The sequence below is a fragment of the Giraffa tippelskirchi genome, chromosome 4 (assembly GCF_054371585.1).
Source record: "Giraffa tippelskirchi isolate mGirTip1 chromosome 4, T2T-mGirTip1v1.2.pri, whole genome shotgun sequence".
Lineage (NCBI taxonomy): Eukaryota > Metazoa > Chordata > Mammalia > Artiodactyla > Giraffidae > Giraffa > Giraffa tippelskirchi.
The window spans coordinates 126,255,888-126,271,883 of NC_137278.1; the positions used below are offsets into that span (position 1 = coordinate 126,255,888).

The 15,996-nt window shown below is 43.4% G+C and overlaps 2 protein-coding genes and 1 non-coding gene across 4 annotated transcripts in view; 1 reads left to right on the forward strand and 2 right to left on the reverse strand.

Annotated features, from left to right (window-relative positions):
* The window catches only part of TMCC3 (transmembrane and coiled-coil domain family 3), a 167,598-nt gene that overhangs the window by 151,205 nt on the left and 397 nt on the right, over window positions 1–15,996 (reverse strand). The gene's annotated exons all lie outside the window — the stretch shown is intronic.
* The window catches only part of LOC145545643 (uncharacterized), a 151,981-nt gene that overhangs the window by 9,815 nt on the left and 126,170 nt on the right, over window positions 1–15,996 (reverse strand). The window lies entirely within an intron of this gene.
* Window positions 6,469–6,540, forward strand: TRNAC-ACA (transfer RNA cysteine (anticodon ACA)). The gene has a single exon. It is a non-coding gene; the product is annotated as a tRNA-Cys (tRNA).

A 15,996-nucleotide genomic window follows, 5' to 3' on the forward strand; every position in this document is an offset into this window, starting at 1 on the left:
CTTCTTGATCTCTAGTGTTTCTATTAGATCTTTACCATGTCTATCCTTTATTGTGCCCACCTTTGAATGAAATGCTCCTCTGATATTTCCAATTTTCTTGAAGAGATCTCCAGTCTTATCCTTTCTGTTATTTTCCTCTATTTCTTTGCATTGTTCATTGAAGAAGGCCTTCTTTTTTCTCCTTGCTATTTTCTGTAACCCTGCATTTAGATGGGTGTACCTTTCCCTTTCTTCCTTGCTTTTTGCTTCTCTTCTTTCTTCAGCTATTTAAAAGCCTCCTCAGACAACCACTTTGCCTTCTTGCTTTTCTTTTTCTTTGGGATGGTTTTGTTTGCTGCCTCCTGTACAGTATTATGGACCTCTGTCCATAGTTCTTTTGGCACTCTGTTTACTAGATTTAATCCCTTGAATCTATTCATCACCTCCACTGTATATTCATAGGGGATTTGATTTAAATCATACGTGCCCAGCCTAGTGGTTTTTCCTGCTTTAGTTTAAGCCTGAATTTTGCTATGAGAAGCTGATGATCTGAGCCACAGTCAGCTCCAGGTCCTGTTTTTGCTGACTGTATAGAGCTTCTCCATCCTCAGCTACAAAGAATGTAATCAACCTGATTTTAGCCATGTATAAAGTCGTCTCTTACGTTGTTGAAAAGGGGTGTTTGCTTTGACCAGTGCATTCTCTTGGAAGAATTCTGTTAGCCTTTGTCCTGCTTTATTTTGTAATCCAAGGCCAAACTTGCCTGTTACTCCAAGTATCTCTTGACTTCCTACTTTTGCATTCCAGTCCCCTATGATGAATAGGACATCTTTTTTTAATGTTAGTTCTAAGAGGTCTTCTAATTCATAGTACTGATCAGCTTCTTTGGCATTAGTGATTGGGCAGAGACTTGAATTACTGTGATGTGGAATGGTTTGCCTTGGAAACAAACCGAGATCATTCTGTCATTTTTGAGGCTGCACCCAAGTACTGCATTTTGGACTCTTCTGTTGATTATGAGGGCTACTCCATTTCTTTTACAGGATTCTTGCCCACAGTAGTAGATATAATGGTCAATTGAGTTAAATTCACCCATTCCCATCCATTTTAGTTCACTGATCCCTAAGATGTCGATGTTTACTCTTGCCATCTCTTGCTTGACTACATCCAATTTACCTTGATTCATGGACCTAACATTCCAGGTTCCTGTGCAATACTGTTCTTTACAGCATCACATTTTACTTTCATCACCAGAAATATCCACAACTGAGCATCATTTCCACTTTGGCCCAGTCACTTCATTCTTTCTGGAGCTATTAGCAGTTGTCCTCCTCTCTTTCCCAGTAGCATACTGGACACTTTCTGACCTGCAGGACTCATCTTTTGGTGTCATATCTTTTTGCCTTTTTATACTGTTCATGGGGTTCTCACAGTGAGTGTACTGGGGTGGTTTGCCATTCCCTACTCCAGTGGATCATATATTATCAGAACTCTCCACTATGACCCGTCCGTCTTGGGTGGTCCTGCACAGTATGGCCCATAGCTTCATTGAGTTATGCTAGCTAACTGTACAATCTTATTTTTCAAAATCTGACATGGGATTTTGTGAGTACCTTGTTGAAATTAAGATTTACTATGTACTTTTCTCTGAACCAAGTCACCATAAAGAATATTCTTAGTAAATCTTTATGGCTCTTAGTGATCTCTTTACTATTTTCTCATTACCATCACCTATTTGAGAATCTATTCTAAACTTGTTAAGGATTAAGAGAAAGGTCAAAGACTATTTGTGAAAAACGGTACAGTATTTTCCCATTTTTTTGGGCAATGCTCCTATTCTCCACAACATTTCAAAATTTGCTAATAGTTGCCCTAAGGTCAATGCCCTTACATGTGGGATGTAATCAGACAAGGCTTTCTTACCATCTCTCCACCTATCCTTTCAGTGCTCTTCTAACTCATTTATCTTTTATTTTGGGCTTCTCTGGTGGCTCAGATGGTAAAGAATCTGCCTGCAATGCTGGACACTGGTTCAATCCCTGGGTTGGGAAGATGCCCTGGAGAAGGGAATGGCAACTCACTCCAGTATTCTTGCCTGGAGAATTCCATGGACAGAGGAGCCTGGTGGGCTATAGTCCATGGGATTACAAAGAATTGAAAACATTACTGAGGTAACTGAAGATTCACTTTCAGTCATAAGAAATAATACAGAGAGATCCCTGTGTACTTTGCCCAGTTTCCCCCAGTGGTTTTTCCAAAACTGTCATATTCAATATAATACCACAACCAGGACATTGATATTGATAAAATCCTCATATCTTCAGACTTCCTTAGTTTTACTTGTACTCATGTGTGTGTGTGTGTGTGTGTGTGAACTTCTCCACATCATCACTACCTGTGCAAAATCATGTATCCACTCAAGATACAGAACGAACGGTTCTAACATCGCAAGAGTCCTTCATGTTGTCTACCCACTAATCTTTTAAACACACTTGCTCTGTTCTTTCTGGATCAATTGCCATAAAGGAAAAAACATATGCAAAATAGAGGTTGAGAAGTGCTTTCACTGAGCTATTGGCTAACGTCACTGCTTCCTGCCTCTTTTGAGCATGGTTTCTTAAAATTGCATAAACTTGTTTTTTGAATACTACTACTACACTCTCCAGAATTTTTTAAAAAAATGCTTTTAACTCCTTAGGTGTTCTTTGTTTGATGTTCATTTTTATAATTTCTTTAGAATGAGGCATGATAAATGCCTGGAAAGGTTTTTCTTTCCTACTTTGTAGCAGAAAGGAAGATGGTTTCCAGTTATAAGCATTTATGAGACATCTTTCATTTGGGTATGAAACTGTAACCAGAAGCTGTAGATCTCTTACCACATTGAAGTATCATTTTCCCTTACCATATTAAAGTATGGCATCTGACACATTCTTTCAGGAATAGGATCACATCCTACACTTCTTTTGTGGTTAGAGTGGCTGCTGTCCTTGACTCTCCAGGACCCATATATCCCAGATGATTAATCTAAGTCAAGGATCAGCGGCTTTTCTGTAAAGGGCAGACAGTAAATAGTTTAGCCTTTGCCAGATTTTCACTGTTGCAACTGTTCAATTCTGCTGCTGTATCATGAAAGCAGCAACAGGTATTATGTAAATGACTGAGCCTGGCTTATGCCAATTACACTTCAGTAATATTTGCCAAACCCTGACCTGAACTAATCATGGTAAGTCCATTTCCTCAGTCAATGACTGCCTCACAAATGGACACAGGACCCAATCCTGGTATGTGGATTGTGACAAAAGTTTGCTGAGGGGCTCCTAGGAAAGATTATTTCACATTTTAGACAGTTAAGGAAGAGACAACCTTCCTTTTCCCTTTGGATATTAGCAGATCTGGATGTGATGCCTGGAATCACTGCAGCCATTTTGCTCCTGATCTAAAAATTAAGCCAAAATAGGGCAGAGCCATGAGAATCACAGAGGACAGCAGAAACTTGACATACCGTGCTTGCAGACTACTCCTTCTTCTTATGTAAGACAACAAATTTCCTTATTACTTAAGCCAGTGAGTTGGCCAAAAAGCATCCTAATTACTATATCCTCTTCCACGCTTAGCAACGTATTTCACAGAGGAAACTCATTCAGTAAACAACATTCTGTCGACCTGGTTCACAAACTGAACCTTAAATGCATGCAAATTAGAGTTCTTTCCATTGTAAATAACAACCTAGCTCCTTTTAAAGACAAGTTCAAATTTTCGGGGGGGGGGGCGGAAAACAGTAACGCCAATGAGAAGAAATAATAGTAAACCTCATATTATTTAAGATGAATAGAAAACCAAAGTATTCAATAATTTTTCATTTTTCTCAAAATAAATGTGTTTCAAGATTACCCACTCCTTACAGTTCTCCTCTCCTTACTTGAAGCCTTCCTCTCCCTGACTGGACCTTGGAAGGCAAACTGCATGCAGATGTCTGTATACTCATTAGTCTTTCTGGGCATGGTTCCAGCTGGCCACCCCATGTGAACACAATTAAAAGTTAAACATCAATGAAAATTCATGCAATCCATTTAGCGCCCTGAAAAATCACTAAATAACCATACACATTTGGGGCCCAAATTAATCCTAAATTGTTTTCCATCACTCTTTAGTTATCAAACATACTGGGCCTCATTTTAGACTCTATTAATTGCTCATTCAGCTTTCACACAGCAGGCCATGAAAAATGAACCCAGGATAAAAAATAAAGACGTGGAATGGGTCAAGTTCAGCTGGCCAGGTAGTCTGTGACTGATGGTGGCACTAGGGAAATTTCATGGGAGGGCAAGCCCTATCCAGGGCTGAGGGGACATGCAAAGGATTCTCCTCCGAGACTTCCACTGATTTATTCATCTGCTTTCAACACAGACCTGGATGTCTAACAGGCATCTCACATTTTAACATGTCCAAAGCAGAATGCATAATTTCTCCTCTAAGTCTAGTTCTTATCCTATCTTTCCCATTTCAATAAATGGCACCCAACCACATAAGCCCAAAGACAGCATCACCCTTGATTTCTTTTTCTGTATCCCCACAACCATGCCATCAGCAGTTCTCACTGATTCTGCAACTAAAACCTGTCCACTCCTTCCCATCCCATGGCACCACCTTAATCTGGATCTCTGTCATGTCCTTTTTGAGATTACTGCCACCACCTCCTAAATAGCCTCCCTGATGTCCCTTCTGCCTCCCAACAACCCATTCTTTTAAAAATTAAATACAATCCCGTCACTCCCCTGCTTAAAGCCCTTCAATAGCTTCCATCTGCATTTTATTCTATTTAAATTTTTGGCTGGTTTTTAAAATTTTTTGGCCATGCCCCATGGCATGTGAGATCTTAGTTTCCCAACCAGAGATCAAACCAGTGCCCCTGCAGTGGAATCTCACAGTCTTAACCACTGAAACACCAGGGAAGTCCCCCAGCTGCATTTTAGAATTAAAATCTTTATGAATTTCCTATTGCAACTATAAAAATTAGCATAATTTGCTGGCTTAGCCCAACACAAATGTACTCTCCTACAGTTTTGGAAATCAGAAGTGTAAAATCAAGGTGTCAGTGGGGCTGGGTTCCTCCTGGAGGCTTCAGAGGAGAATCTATTCCCATGCCTTTTTTAGCTTCTAGAGCTTCCTACATTCCTCAACTTGTGGCTCCTTCCTCATCTTCTCTGATTCTCCTGCCCCCCTCGAACAAGGACCTTTGTGATGACACTGGGCCCACCCAGGTCACTCAGGATGGCCGCCCCATCACAAGATATTTAACTTCATCACATCTGCAGTTTCTTTTACCATGTAAGTGACATATTTACAGGTTTGGAGACTAGGACATGGATAGTTTAGAAGGGCCCTTATTCAGCCTATCATAAAATCAAAAACAACACATGGATGGACCTAGAGAGAATCATACAGAGTGAAGTAAGTCAGAAAGAGAAAACCAAATATCATATATTAACACATATACATGGAATCTAGAAAAACGGTATAGACGATCTTAATTGCAAAGCAGAAACAGAGACACAGATGTAGAGAACAAATACGTGGATACCCAGGGGGAAAGGGGAAGTGGGAGGAATTGGGAGATTGGAACTGACACATATACACCACTGACACTATATATAAGATAGATAACTAACGAAGATGCACTGTACAAGACAGGGAACTCCACTTAATGGTCACCTGAGGGGAAGGAAGTCTGAAAGGTAAATGTATATGTATGGATGATTGATTTCGCTGTACAGCAGAAACTAACACAATGTTGCAAAGCAACTGTACTCCAATAAAAATTATTTTAAAAAACACAACATAAAAAAACAGAGCAGCTCCTTATCGTGGTTTACCAGCCTGATGTCGCCCATGTAACCCAGACCTGATCACCTCTCACTCTTGTCTCTCTCACATTCTCCTTCTACTCAGGCCTCCTGTCGCTCTGTCAATGTGCCAAGCCGGCTCTCCCCCTTGAGTCTTTACCCTGCTGTCCCCTCCGTGCGGGGCAGTCATTCCCCAGAAGTTCACACAGTTGATTCATTCTTAAGAGCTCAAGTGTCATTTCCTCACTTATCACCACCCGAGACTACCTCCTTGACTTATATTCTCACTGTCAGTAAGTCAACGCAGGGGGAAGATGCTCTGTTTTGCTCACTGTACCACCTAGAACAGTGACTGACACTTGTAGCAACTAAATATTTGTTGAAGGACTGAACTTTATGACTTCAAAATGTTGGTGATTTCCCCATAATATGCCTTCATAACCCATTCTGGTTTTATAATCCACAGATTTACACAAATGCTTTTTAAACTCGCCCACATTTTCATCCTAGATCAGTGCACAGGATAAGACTAAACAGATGAAATGTGATAAAAACAACTGTAAAGCCTACAAAATATTGGTGGGGGAGGTGGGAGGTGGAGTGAGGAGACAGGGCTGAAAAAAATATGAGTAACGTAACACGGGTTTCCCTTGTAGCTCAGTTGGTAAAGCACCTGCCTACAATGCAGGAGACCCAGGTTTGATTCCTGGTTTGGGAAGATCCCTTGGAGGAGGAAATGGCAACCCACTCCAGTATTCTTGCCTGGAGAATCCCATAGACAGAGGAGCCTGGCAGGCTATAGTCCATGGGGTTGCAAGAGTCGGACACGACATAGCAAGTAAACCACCAACCTAACACAGAAAGTAGATTCAGAAGGAAGAATTACAGATGACTCTTAACTCAACATGACATACCAGTAGGACACAGCTACCAAAAACATACTCTTCTGTGCAATGGAGGTTTTCAAGCAAAAAAAAAAAAACCTGTTTCTTGGACACACTTCATTAACAAAAATAGGAAATTGCCCTGCAGGCAAGTGGTTAAGATTTCATGCTTTCATTTTCAAAAGTCTAGGTTCGATCCCTGGTTGGGGAACCAAAATCCCATGAACCATGCATGGTGCAGCACACCCTCCCTCGCCACTCACAACAAGCCAGCATTTACCAAGGGTACAAAATGAACTAGGCACTGTAAAAAGCTCTACATGAAATGCCTCATTTAATCCCCAAAATACTGTTATGGAAGAGTGTGTTAGTCGCTCAGTCGTGTCCAATTCTTTTCGACCCCATGGACTGTGGCCCACCAGGCTCCTCTGTACATGAAATTCTCCAGGCAAGAATATTGGAGTGGGTTGCCATTCCCTTCTCCAGGGGATCTTCCGGACCCAAGGATTGAAACTGTGTCTCCTGCATTTCAGGCAGATTCTTTACTATCTGAGCCTCCAGGGAAGCACTGTTAATATTTCTCATCCCACAGATGAGAGAAATATAGTTCAAAGGAGTCAGGTAATTTGCCCAAATTTATAGAATTAGTATGTGTTAGAGTCAGGATTCAGGAGTCCAAAGGTCTTTAAAAGTAATGGTCTACTGTACCAGCTTTTACTGACTATGCTGGGCACAGTGAAGGGTTGATAAGAAAGCACTACCTGCTCTTTAGGAGTTGTGGGATTCAGCGATCTGAGCAGCCAGCCCTGTGCAGCCTGGTGAAGCTTATGACCCATAAACCAGAAGATGAAGTCCTTAATTTATAACTGCAGAATATCCACGTGCTGATTAGCTCCCAAAACACCACTACCTGCCAGTAATTCAGGCTTCACATTTCAAAAATCATCTGACACTTCCTTCTCCTTCATCTCCATCTCTCATGAATCATAAAGTCCAGTTACCAATTCTACTAATATTTCTGTTTATAATTACTGAGTTTCAAAGAAAAACATCCACTGTTCGAAAGACAGTCTAACACTATAAAAAGATAGATAATAAAAAAAGCAAGTCTCCCTCCCATTATAGACCCCAAGTGCTCTTTTCTGGAGACGACTGTTACTGTTAAAAACACACACAAATGGGAAACGGAGCGATAGGATCAGATGTGGGTCAGTCTGGGTACAGTGGGGGGAGGATTAGGGCAAGTGAGGCAAACACCAGGAGGTCAGCATGGAGGATACTGCAATGGTTCTGGCAACCCATGATGAGATTGTGAAATAGGACCATAGCAACCAGAAGAAAAGACCCTGATGCTGGGAAAGATTGAGGGCAGGAGCAGAAGGGGGTGACAGAGGATGAGATGGTTGGGTGGCATCACTGACTCAATGGACATGAGTTTGAGCAAACTCCAGGAGGCAATGAAGGACAGGGAAGCCTGGTGTGTTGCAGTTCATGGGGTCGCGAAGAGTCGGAGACGACTTAGCAACTGACCAACAACAAACTTGAAGAATCCGTGAAATATAAGGGGGATGAGTCATTTAGAGACAGCAGTGCTTGGATTTGGGGATGAAAGAGAGTGAAAAGAGTCTGGGATGACTTCTGCATGCCTGGCTTGGCAATGGCACTATTTCACTGAGATCAGAGTATGAAGTGAAATCGGAGCATGAAGTTCACAAACACAGCCATGGACATGTTTGTGGCAGTTGGGGCATAGAGCAGACAGACAGCAGTGAGGGTCTAGAGCTCAAGAGAGTGGTCAGGCTGTAGCACAAGGGGGCTGCTGAAGCTGTGCACAGGCTGAGTTCGCAGAGGGAGTGGCACGAGCAGGGTGAGAGCATCACCATCTTGAGGGAACGAGGAGAGGAAGCACCATCTAGGATGTCGTCACCATTGCATGGACGACAGAAGACTCTCCAGACACCTGTATTTATCTGGAGATATATTTTGACATGTATTCAGTCCTGTTTCGAGCCTCTGTCATTTCATATGCATGGCCTTCTGTCCTGTAACACTTGCCATCCTTTCAAAGGTGGAGATTTGGCAGGTTTCGTACATGAAGGATGAAGCTTTTTAAAAAATTTTTTGCATTTGAATCATATTTTCTTAAATTAGGGTATGTAGCTGCGAGCAGTTGGACTGGGTCTGAGCAGTATCACAACTGAGGTGGGGGGCGGGAAGGTTTGAAATGTGCATGCACTGCTCGCTTTGCTGCCTTGTGTTTCTGCCCCAGCCAAGAGAACTACTACCCCAGTCCTGGGCTCAAAATAGGCGCATGAATGGGGCAGAATCACCCCAGCTGATCCACAGACCTGAGTGGGAGAAACAAGTGCTTACTGTCTACTAGGTGGCACTGAGATATTGTGGTTGTTATGCAACAGATGGTGAGGGACAGGAAGGCCTGGCGTGCTGCAGCCCATGGGGTCGCAAAGAGTCGGACATGACTGGGCGACTAAACAACAGCAACATGCAGTAGTTACTCCTTTCCTTTGTATTGAGTATCATTTATACACAACGAGATGCTCAGATCTTAAATACATCTTCAATCTGTATTCACCTGTGTAACCCACACCCCTGGCAAGACACAGAACCCTGCCATTACCCCAGTAAGTGACTCGCTGGCCCTTTTGAGTCAATTGCCACCTCATGCCAAAAAGCAAACACTGATTTCCTCTAACATCATATCTTAGTTTTAAGACTTCTATCATTGCAACCTACTTTGGGGGTAAGTTGATAAAGAGCAGGGATTAGCAAAATCCAGCCCATCATCCATTTCTGCATGATTCATGAGCTAAGAATGGTTTTTACATTTTCAAACAGCTAACAGAAAAATCTAAAGAGGAGTACTAGTTTGTGATGTGTGAAAATTTTATGAACTTCAAATTTCAGCGCCTGTGACAGTTTTTTATTGGCACGCAGCCAGCTCCATTTGTTGATATATCACCTATGGCTGCTTCTGCACTGCAGCTGTGGAGATGAGGAGCTGAGATTTGCGAACATATGCCTCAGAAGCCTGACGTATTTACTACCTGGCCCATCCCCCTCTCTCCATCACACATGTGTAAATAGGAATAGGCCAAAGTCAGATGGAAGGGGTAGGGTGAGTGCCAACATCTCACCTGTGAACTACAAGGGGAGACAGGAAAGAGTCTGATCCCCAGAATCACACCGCATTAAACACCCAAATCCCGCCAGGCCAGACTCACAAGTCCATGGGCACATCAGACCTCCAAGGACAAAAGGAGGGGTCCCGAAGGGGGATCAGCCACCACACACTGCGCTGGCTGCCGATTAGAGGTGTGCATGGCTGCCTTAGAAACAGCCTGAATCTTACCCTAGAATGCAAAGTGTGTTCCCTCTCGGCTAATAAAGCGCAGTGCTATTCCTCTGCTGGGAATACTGGTAAGCATTTACATTATGCCTTTAGGAATAACACCATCTGGAGACACTTTTCAAGTATATGGCTTTGTTCAATAACTCCAACTCTAGAAGACCATCTCTTCAAGTTTTTCCCAACTACCTCAGCCTTCCTTAATGGAAATATTTCTCTTTTCATTCAATGATTTCCTCTCTAATTAAGAACCATTTTAATATTTTAGAAGGGATGTGGGATAGGGGGCAATGACAGATCTGAGTATCTGCAGGACTTTTCTTATGCTGAGGGGCAAACATAAGTTGGGATCAGAGTTCAATTTTGGAGACAACAGGGGAAAAGCTGATGCCATTTCTCACGCCATCCCTTTAAGTGTATGCTGCATAAGTATTAAAGCTTATTAAAAATGATAAAGTATTACTTTAAAGGGTATCAATTTAGTAGCCAACTGTGGATGTCCACATGCCTCTGTTTTTGGGGTAGGGGGTGGTTGTTGAGTATTTCAGGAAACCTATGAATTCTTTGCCCAGAAAAACACACATGTGCACCCCTCCCCTATATCTGTTCAGTTCAGTCGCTCAGTCGTGTCCAATTCTTTGCGACCCCATGAATTGCAGCACACCAGGCCTCCCTGTCTATCACCAACTCCCGGAGTTTACCCAAACTCATGTCCATCGAGTCAGTGATGTCATCCAGCCCTCTCATCCTCTGTCGTCCCCTTCTCCTCCTGCCCCCAATCCTTCCCAGAATCAGGGTCTTTTCCAATGAGTCAACTCTTCACATGAGGTGGCCAAAGTACTGGAGTTTCAGCTTCAACATCAGTCCTTCCAATGAACACCCAGGACTGATCTCCTTTAGGATGGACTGGTTGGACCTCCTTGAAGCCCAAGGGACTCTCAAGAGTCTTCTCCAACACCACAGTTCAAAAGCATCAATTCTTTGGCGCTCAGCTTTCTTCACAGTCCAACTTGCACATCCATACATGACCACTGAAAAAACCATAGCCTTGACTAGACCGACCTTTGTTGGCAAAGTAATGTCTCTGCTTTTTAATACGCTATCTAGGTTGGTCATAATTTTCCTTCCAAGGAGTAAGTGTCTTTTAATTTCATGGCTGCAATCACCATCAGCAGTGATTTTGGAGCCCCAAAAAATAAAGTGTGACACTGTTTCCACTGTTTCCCCATCTATTTCCCATGAAGTGATGGGACAGATGCCATGATCTTAGTTTTCTGAACGTTGAGCTTTAAGCCAACTTTTTCACTCTCCTCTTTCACTTTCATCAAGAGGCTTTTTAGGTCCTCTTCACTTTCTGCCATAAGGGTGGTGTCATCTGCGTATCTGAGGTTATTGATATTTCTCCCAGCAATTTTGATTCCAGCTTGTGTTTCTTCCAGCCCAGCGTTTCTCATGATGTACTCTGCATATAAGTTAAATACGCAGGGTGACAATATACAGCCTTGACGTACTCCTTTTCCTATTTGGAACAAGTCTGTTGTTCCATGTCCAGTTCTAACTGTTGCTTCCTGACCTGCATACAGGTCTCTCAAGAGACAGGTCAGATGGTCTGGTATTCCCATTTCTTTCAGAATTTTCCACAGTTTATTGTGATCCACACAGTCAAAGGCTTTGGCATAGTCAATAAAGCAGAAATAGATGTTTTTCTGGAACTCTCTTGCTTTTTCGATGATCCAGTGGATGTTGGCAATTTGATCTCTGGTTCCTCTGTCTTTTCTAAAACCAGCTTGAACATCTGAAAGTTCATGGTTCACATATTGCTAAAGCCTGGCTTGGAGAATTTTGAGCATGACTTTGCTAGCGCGTGAGATGAGGGCAATTGTGTGGTAGTTTGAGCATTCTTTGGCATTGCTTTTCTTTGGGAATCTCTACACACACACACAAATATTCATGGGGCCTTCAGGCTCCCAGTGCATGGCTAGCGATCCCAAGTTTATAAAGCTTACCTAAAGGTTGGGGGTGGGTGGGTAAAGGGAGAGTGTACTTTGAGGGGCTATAGTAGAGACAATCTAAAATGACAGCATCATCACCTGTGAAGTTTGCCTCAGAGGCAGGGGGATAAAATGAATAAAACAGGCTCTTAATTTGTAGCTCAGCTGGCCTTTGGGGAAAAAAAATGCAAGGGTTTGATTTGAGAGTGACTAAATCGGTATTCTAATGCTCTGTGTGTCTGTGTGTGTAGGTGTACGTAGATGTGGGAGTTGTGTGTGTTCACATAAGTTCACCCTTGAGGGATGAATTGTCCACTCCCTCGGTACTGTTCCTCAGTTTAGCAGCTGAGATGAATTCACCCAGGTGAGAGCCAGCCAGTGGGGCCCCAGGCAGCCTGCCCCAGCGGGGAGCCCTGTTAACCTCTTCCCACCTCCCAGTGTCTATCCTCACAGTCACCATCAAGTTAAGGACCCCAGTCCCCATGGGAGGCTTTCTGGCAGCTGTGAACTGTTCCAATTCCTTCTAATCACAGAGGACTGATCTGCTGCTTACTGCTAAACCGCCTTAAACTACATCCCGCTGTGCGGCCCAAAGGGGATTACCAGCTGTCTTGGAGCTTTTATCTTCCGACCTACCCAGCAGCAGACAGGAGAGCTCAAAATGTGACAGAAGTAAGAACTAGGAGTAAAGAAATTCCCAGAGGGGCGAGTCTGTGTCTCTCAGAGGCACTGAAAGCATCCTACACAAAAGTAAAACATGAATCTTGGGTTTCCTGAATTCTCCTCTGTCTTTTCTTGGCCAAAAGCATGAGACTGATAAGTCAGCGTCTGCCAACTGCGAGCTCTGGCCAGCAAAGAAAATCAGATGGGGGAAAGGCAGGCGCCTGAGCACAGGCTTGCTAGCAGGCAAACACACACAGGCCAGACATGGGGAGAAAGGAAAGAAAAGGCCACCGCCCTTCCTGAACTTTCAGGGACAGCCCTACAATTGTTTCGGACAACACAGGAACTCCTGAGAGTTCAGCTGAGGGAAGAGCACGTGTGGGCGCCACAGGATCATCAGACCGTCTCTGTTTCCAGGTCCATGATCACACACAGGTTCTGCTTCCTATGGCAGCAAAGGCCGGGCTGCCATCAGCACTCTGGGCTGTCTTGCCAGGTCTGGCATCTATTCCAGGAACCCTTGGGACCAAGAGACCGATCAACAGAGGAAGGGGAAAAAAAGTGTTTTATTGTGCAAAAGCCCAAATAACTTTTTAAAAATGTGCATTGTTTAAAATCTTCCAGTGGATTCCCACTTCTCTGAGGATAAATTCTCAGTTCTCTGTGTTGGCCTTTATGTAGGGAAGACCATATACTTAGATGCTCCAAACAGGGACACCTTGGAGAGTGAAAGACACTGCTATTCATAACAATGCTGGGACAACAGTCATAAACCAGGACTGTCTCCCGAGACACCAGACTCTGGGCATCCTCTGGCTCAGCCGAGGGACCCCCTTTCCCTCCCAACACCCACAGGCTTTCTCCCACCCCCTTGCTCTGGACATCCACTCTCCTCTCCCTGTTCCACGTGTCTGAAGGTTCCTCACCCACTGCACTCTTGCTCAGCCCTCTCAGGTCTCAGTCTGGGAGGAACATGGGCAAGGAGGTCTCTTCTGACCCCTAAGACAAGGTTGGTTCCCTCTCACAGGCTCCCAGGGCACCCAGAACACCGCTCATCACTTCTGCTGTCTTTATTTACTGGCTGTGGTTGCCTTCTGCAACCACCTCGCTGTTCGGCCTCCGGGTTGGAGCAACTCAGATTCTTGCACCAGGCCTGATGCAAGGAGGTGTCGGGTTCTTCCAGTCTCACCCATGACACCTGTTTCAGATGCTTTCCTTAACCACCGTCCCCATACTACGTGGGCTAAGGGCTGTTCCAAGTGCTCTCAGGACCTCAGGCTGCCTCTGACACATGCTGCTGACATGGACCCGCTCAACACCCTGAGCCCTTCAGGGCAGAGACTGTAGTCCAGTCATGCAGGCACAGTGTGGTCCATAGGGAAGAGGCTGGAAAACGATGAGAGGGCCACGATCCCTAGTCAGAAACCTTGGGTCCAGATGCACTTTGGGATTCAGAATTTTTCATTTGAAAATGATAGTATGATGTAACAGTGCCAGTGGAGCTGGGGCTGCACCGAGTAATCTGCCACCACTGATATTTCTGCAGCAAAATGTGTGAATATTCACACTGAGTGGCTAAATAAAGCCTCAAAATACCCTCACCCTGACTCCTTTCAGGTCAGGCTTTGCAAGCCACTGAGTTCAGAGCAGGTCAGAATTTTCTGCCCCAGTTATGAAGGAATTTTGGTTGTCAAGAGCTTTTGGACAAGGAAACATTCAAAGAAATAATAGCTGAGAACTTTCCTGAATTGCTGAAAGTCATTACCTACCTGGTCACAGCAAGTTCTTGAATTTTTGTCTATAAGTATTGAATAAAAGTTTTTTTAAAACCACAAAAAACGTTTTTGTGTATTTGAATCATGGGAAAGGGGCTGCGGACTCGTGCCAGCTGGCATTTCATTAATACTCATCTTCTAGGTGCTGTTCCAAGTTTCTATCCAATTATATATAACACAATATATTCTACATATATCTATGAACATGTTATACATAATATATAGGCTGCATCTATAAAATGTCATTTCGTGCTCAAAACAACCCTATAAAATAAGTGTTTCTGCTTTATTTTTCAGATAAGGAAACTGAGGCACAGAGAAGACACAGAACACACACAGGGTAAGCAGCAGACTACAACACCGGCATACGCTCCCCGGCTAGTGCTCAGCCATCGCTGAGTAAATGAATCAATAAAACTCGAGTGGGCACACAGCAAGGTGCAGGTGAAGTAGCTGAACAGCAAATCTGCCGAGGTGGCCAGGTCAGTTCCCTGGGGCTGTCTGTCTCCAACCTCTTTTATAGGCATCGCTTCGATCCCAAATTAAACGTTTACACAAAGATTCTATCCCATCTTAAATGTTTACAAGTGGCCCAGCCTCCTGGACACAGATGCCTGCCTGGTGCAGGGGTTGGCTTCTGACTCAAATTAGGACCATTAACGGCAGTTCCCTGTAACTCGGGAGCTGGCATTGCAAAGACATTCTCTTCTGGACAACGAGACACACACATGTTTCAGAGGAATATAGGAAACAACCAGAGACAGCCTAGACATCCAAACCCAGCCTGACATATTCTACACTGTAGACTATGATTTCTTTTTAAATAAAACACTGGCTGGCACACAGGAACTAGTAGGCCAGTGGGGACTGCCTCTTGCTCCTGACATGTAACTGATTATTGTCGAGTCATTTGGCAATGATACTCTTCCACCAAGGCTTACTGCGCACCTACTACGGGCCAGGCACTCTGCTAAGCAGATAATGTGGTGCACACTCTCCCAGGTCATGCGACTATAGTGAAAAATCAACACAACAGGGTGAGTGTCACGATCCAGGGAATATATGGGCAGCAGAGAGAATTATTAGCAGTGGGTTTAAATCAATTTGTAATTGGACCTGAAGTGGAACAAAAATTAATTATAGTATTTATGAGCTGTTCAAGTTTAATTCCAACAAATTTAGATTATAAAACTAAACGCTTGTGAAGAATTACTGATGCAAGCAGTAGAGTTTCGTGCACTGAGTCATTCTAATGCTCCCTTGTCAAGCACAGACCATCTAGACTGACTATTATCATTAATAGAAGATTAACATGATTTGCATATATATTGTGAATGTCTAATTAAATAGTTCAATAGTGGAAAAACTAATACAATTCCAGAGTATGGTTTCCAGAAAACACTTAGTTCAGCCAATATCTTTTGTCCATTTAAAGCCAGGTTTATCTCCAATGTAAAACTGCATTCTGTAGAAAACACTTTGCAAAAGTATTCA